Genomic DNA, 4789 nt, shown 5'->3' on the forward strand with positions numbered 1-4789 from the left:
GTTGCAAGGAAGCTAGGACAACAAAGGCTAGTAAAAATTAACGAAAATACACATCCTTGCATTTAGTTTTTAATTGAGAACAGGGAGTACTTCTGTGATTTAGTAAATAGTTTATGTAGCCAGCAGGAAGATTGCTTTTTATTGTCTTTTGCTTTTTTGCCTTTTGCTTTTTTTGGTAGTGGCAGCCCAAAGCAACATCGGCTATGAGGGACACCAAAGTAGTGGAGGACTCTGGATTAATTCCGACCACCTGGGATTCTTTAATATGTACTGACATCGCATAGCACACTCGCCTCTCGCATTTCATCTTCATCAAAACGCGGCCGTCACAGCCACGATCGAAAACACGTCCTCAAGCTCAGCAGCCAAGTGCTCTAAACGTTGCGCCACCGCGATGGGGTCTTTTGCTACATTTGTGATGATGGTGATGATTTTTTATGGCACAAGGGCATCTATGGCCAAAAAGCACCATGACACGAGGGTTTTTTTTTCCTCTTTTTCTTAAGGTGGGGTCAAACACCCATTTCCCAAGCCTGTCACCCTAAGGGAGCTGAGCACTAGGACAGGGGAAAGCTTGTACTCACTGTATCACCGGTGGGTACTCGGCGGCACTGGGGATCAAACCCTGCACCTCCTGCATGCGAGGCGGATGCTCAAACGACTAAGCCACCGCTGCGGTAATTTGCTATATTTGTGAATGGGCCAGGGTATTGGCACACATAAATCTAGGAATGCCAAATTACGTTGTGGAAAGTTTTTCAAATTAATTTACTGAAATTTGGCAGCCGCAGGATTCAAAGCGTAATCTGAGATTAAGTAGAGGAACTCTTAAAACAAAAAAAAATTCACTATGAATTCTCAGAAAACCAGCACTCATAATCGGTTCTTCCTACTGCTTGCCAACTCCGGATAAAAATATGAATGACTTTGTTATCGGGAACTGCAGCACTTGCACAGATATATGTAAACACACACTGTGTACGGTTAGCAAATAACTTTTTATCTAGCAGTGGACAGTTCTTGATCACTTTGACTACATGGGGTTATTTAGGCTTACTGAAACTGCAGTGCATCAGTCTTTTTACATCTCATTGCTGCCGAAATGCTGATGTAGCTGCATGCAGCCTAACTCTTAGTGTTGACTTCATAATAATAGCAGAGCACACCAACCACTGAGCCAGCACCTACCACAGTGATTTTGCATTCGAGCTGCTGAGCCCAAGGTTGGAATGAATCATGACCACTACAGCTGCATTTCAGTCTAGCCCCACTCTGTTCACTACATTGTCTTTCATACCCCAGATGACACTTCAGGGCATTAAACGTCCCACATGCTCTACCATACTGAGTTTGTGCAACATTCATGCAAATAATACTTGAACCTGCTTATAGCAAAGTTAGAGGTGCAAAATAGCTTTTTTTTTGTAACCACCGTTTCATTTTATAAAGTAATGTTCAGTATGAAGACGCGAAGTTCTTTTCCTGAATGTGTTATCGCTGTGTTACTGGCCATTTCATTACGAGAGTTAGCTTATCTTTCTTTCAGATAGTCCGAGAAAAAAGCTTGCCATATTAACGAGCTAATTCTAATACCCATTGTATGAATAGCCATAGGTCAAGCTCACAAACTTTTTAATCATATCAAAGCTTGCTGTACTGGTTCGAATGCATTTGTAGTGCTGATGTTTGCTTAACAGTTTACTTCTGTACTACGAAAGTGTTAGACATGTTCAGTGCATACTGTTGTGATCGACTGCATAAACAGTTTTACCACATTCTGGAGCCAAATGTGCATGTGTATCTTTTTATGTGTTTAAATCTGGAATTCTTTATATTGCCTTATAGTGACATTATGTATAAAAGCCTGAATAGTGGTGCTGTATCACTTATTGAGTCACAAATTCGCAAATAAGGTTGTCAGCTTCGTATACATATTATGCTTGCCTCTCTAACTCTCTGGAAGAAGTCGTGCAGTTCATTGAAAGATAGTTTTCTGGCTGGATTCGTGAGAATTCTATCCTTGACCAGGTACTGTACCTGTTTGGAGAAATCCCAGAATATATTAACATTCCTTGCTTCAGCTAGAAAGAGAGTTAGCTGGGTAGGTTACTTCCTTCTTGTATCCGGATTTTGTTGTTTTCCAGCTGGAAAATGTCATTTCCAGCCAGAAAAGTTTCCAACTGGAACTTGATGTTTTCCAGCTGGAAGTTTACCAGCTAGAGAAGTTTCCAGCTGGAATTTGATGTTTTCCATCTGGAAAATGGCATTTCCAGCTGGAATTTCTCCAGCTGGAAATTCTTGTTTTCTAGCTGGAAAATTCTATTTCCAGCTGGAATTTTTGCAGCTGGAACATTTCCAGCTGGAAATTCTGGTTTTCCAGCTGGAAAATGGTATTTCCAGCTGGAAAAGTGCATTTCCAGCTGGAAATGGAAATTCCATTTTCATCTGGGAATTAAGTCATCCTGTTTGTTTGGAATGATTCGTAAATTGCACTAAAAAGAGCGAAACATGGTTGGAAAATACTAAGCTTTTCAGTGAGTGCATCGCTTTCAATACAGCCATCCATTGACATGTCTGGCATAAAGTAACAAATGAAATTGATAAAGCAAAAAAACTGTGGATACAATCAGAGAATAAGAGCAATGTCATCTTTTGCAGCAATTTGAAGCCACATTCTCCATTAGCCACATTCTACACCACGGAAGTGAAGATCGCCGACTCCGGCTCGGGGGTATAGCTCAGACAAAGACGCACGACCTGCCCGAATTTATTTTCGGGAAAGAATGGACTGCTTTCTGGCCATCCAGAAAGCAGCTGCGGAGCCTCCCGAGTGGCTCTCGAGGCTAGAGCCGCTCTGCATGCTTCGTGAATTTTAGTATGACGAAGCCAGACTCATGATGGCTGACCACGACAGTGTCGTATGTACATAGCGTTTTGTGTGTTTTTTGTTCAGTGTTTTTGTGTAAATGTTATGAGTCAAAGCCAGGCAATAAAGAAAAAAAAAAGGGGGGGGGGGGTATAGCTCAGTGGTAGAGCATTCGACTGCAGATCGAGAGGTCCCCGGTTCAAACCCGGGTGCCGCCTTCGTTGGTCATCTTTTCTTTTTTTCGCTTAGCGCGACATTTGTAGATGCACTCTCCACCAAGATAATAAACACGACTATTTCCGCTCCGGGGGTATAGCTCAGTGGTAGAGCATTCGACTGCAGATCGAGAGGTCCCCGGCTCAAACCCGGGTGCCGCCTTCGTTGGTTATCTTTTCTTTTTTTCGCTTAGCGCGACATCTGTAGATGCACTCTCCACCAAGATAATAAACACGACTATTTCCGCTCCGGGGGTATAGCTCAGTGGTAGAGCATTCGACTGCAGATCGAGAGGTCCCCGGTTCAAACCCGGGTGCCACCTTCGTTGGTCATCTTTTCTTTTTTTCGCTTAGCGCGACATCTGTAGATGCACTCTCCACCAAGATAATAAACACGACTATTTCTGCTCCGGGGGTATAGCTCAGTGGTAGAGCATTCGACTGCAGATCGAGAGGTCCCCGGTTCAAACCCGGGTGCCCCCTTCGGTGCTCATCTTATTTTTTTTCGCTTAGCGCGACATCAGTAGATACACTCTCCACCAAGATAATAAACACAACTATTTCCGCTCCGGGGGTATAGCTCAGTGGTAGAGCATTCGACTGCAGATCGAGAGGTCCCCGGTTCAAACCCGGGTGCCCCCTTCGGTGCTCCTCTTTTTTTTTTCGCTTAGCGTGACATCTGTAGATACACTCGCCACCAAGGCAATAAACACAACTGTTTCCGCTCCGGGGGTATAGCTCAGTGGTAGAGCATTCGACTGCAGATCGAGAGGTCCCCGGCTCAAACCCGGCTGCCCCCTTCGGTGCTCTTCTTTTTTTTTCGCTTAGCGTGACATCTGTAGATGCCCTCTCCACCAAGGCAATAAACACAACAATTACCGCTCCGGGGGTATAGCTCAGTGGTCATTCCGCTTCCGGCCGCCGCAGCGTACGGACGTGTGATGGGAAGCTCTGAGCGCGCTTCGTTCTCGGTCATGCCTGGCCGAGGTTTCAGTGAGCGACGAACACCAGTGGGCTATCGCTTAGTTTTACCTACGCTGCCTACGGGAGACGCGATGAAGACTGCGGTTTTCCTTCACTGCGATATTGCCGGGCGGCCTTATCGCATACAGGATTTTCGCGAGCCATTGGAAACTGCCGGTGTTCTACCCTTCGTAGCTGGCATTGGGCCCTTTCAAATGTCGCATGTTTGGATGTTGAAGCTGAAAACTGCGGAAGCGAAGGAACGACTGCTCACAGAAGGAGCACCGGAAGGGAAAAAACGCTATTGTGCAGACATTGAACCCAACAAACGTGAGTGGGTCTTCAGGGTGCACTGGGTGCCCTTCTATGTGTCGAATGAGTCTGTGCAGAGGCTTTTGAAGAGTTCGGAGAAGTGACAGATGTCACTCGTGAGCAGTGGAACAGTCCGGGTTTCGAAGACGCCGAGTCGACAACCCGGCTGGTGCGCATGGTTCTGAAGGAGGGGCTCTATATCGATGATTTACCCCACATGTTCAAGTTTTACGGAGGGCAAGTGTTAGTGGTGAGCCTGGACGTCCTCCAATATGCCCTTGGTGCAAGAGGACGGGACATATTCGACGCGACTGCCGCACGTTGAGGTGCAGCTTGTGTCGGTCCTTTGGACACGAACGGAAAGGATGCCTCCGCACGTACGCACGTGTGGCCACGGGTACTGCTCCGCCGCAAGACGACGGAAGTGAGCTGC

At 46.0% G+C, this 4789-nt stretch overlaps 6 non-coding genes across 6 annotated transcripts; all 6 read left to right on the forward strand.

Moving 5' to 3' along the window:
• The first annotated feature begins 3012 nt into the window (after window positions 1-3012).
• On the forward strand, window positions 3013-3084 carry TRNAC-GCA (transfer RNA cysteine (anticodon GCA)). The gene has a single exon. It is a non-coding gene; the product is annotated as a tRNA-Cys (tRNA).
• Window positions 3085-3172: 88 nt separating this feature from the next.
• On the forward strand, window positions 3173-3244 carry TRNAC-GCA (transfer RNA cysteine (anticodon GCA)). Its single transcript has one exon. It is a non-coding gene; the product is annotated as a tRNA-Cys (tRNA).
• Window positions 3245-3332: 88 nt separating this feature from the next.
• On the forward strand, window positions 3333-3404 carry TRNAC-GCA (transfer RNA cysteine (anticodon GCA)). Its single transcript has one exon. It is a non-coding gene; the product is annotated as a tRNA-Cys (tRNA).
• An 88-nt stretch (window positions 3405-3492) lies between these two features.
• Window positions 3493-3564, forward strand: TRNAC-GCA (transfer RNA cysteine (anticodon GCA)). The gene has a single exon. It is a non-coding gene; the product is annotated as a tRNA-Cys (tRNA).
• Window positions 3565-3651: 87 nt separating this feature from the next.
• On the forward strand, window positions 3652-3723 carry TRNAC-GCA (transfer RNA cysteine (anticodon GCA)). Its single transcript has one exon. It is a non-coding gene; the product is annotated as a tRNA-Cys (tRNA).
• Window positions 3724-3809: 86 nt separating this feature from the next.
• On the forward strand, window positions 3810-3881 carry TRNAC-GCA (transfer RNA cysteine (anticodon GCA)). The gene has a single exon. It is a non-coding gene; the product is annotated as a tRNA-Cys (tRNA).
• Window positions 3882-4789: the final 908 nt, after the last annotated feature.

This window comes from Amblyomma americanum, chromosome 8 (genome assembly GCF_052857255.1).
Source record: "Amblyomma americanum isolate KBUSLIRL-KWMA chromosome 8, ASM5285725v1, whole genome shotgun sequence".
NCBI lineage: Eukaryota > Metazoa > Arthropoda > Arachnida > Ixodida > Ixodidae > Amblyomma > Amblyomma americanum.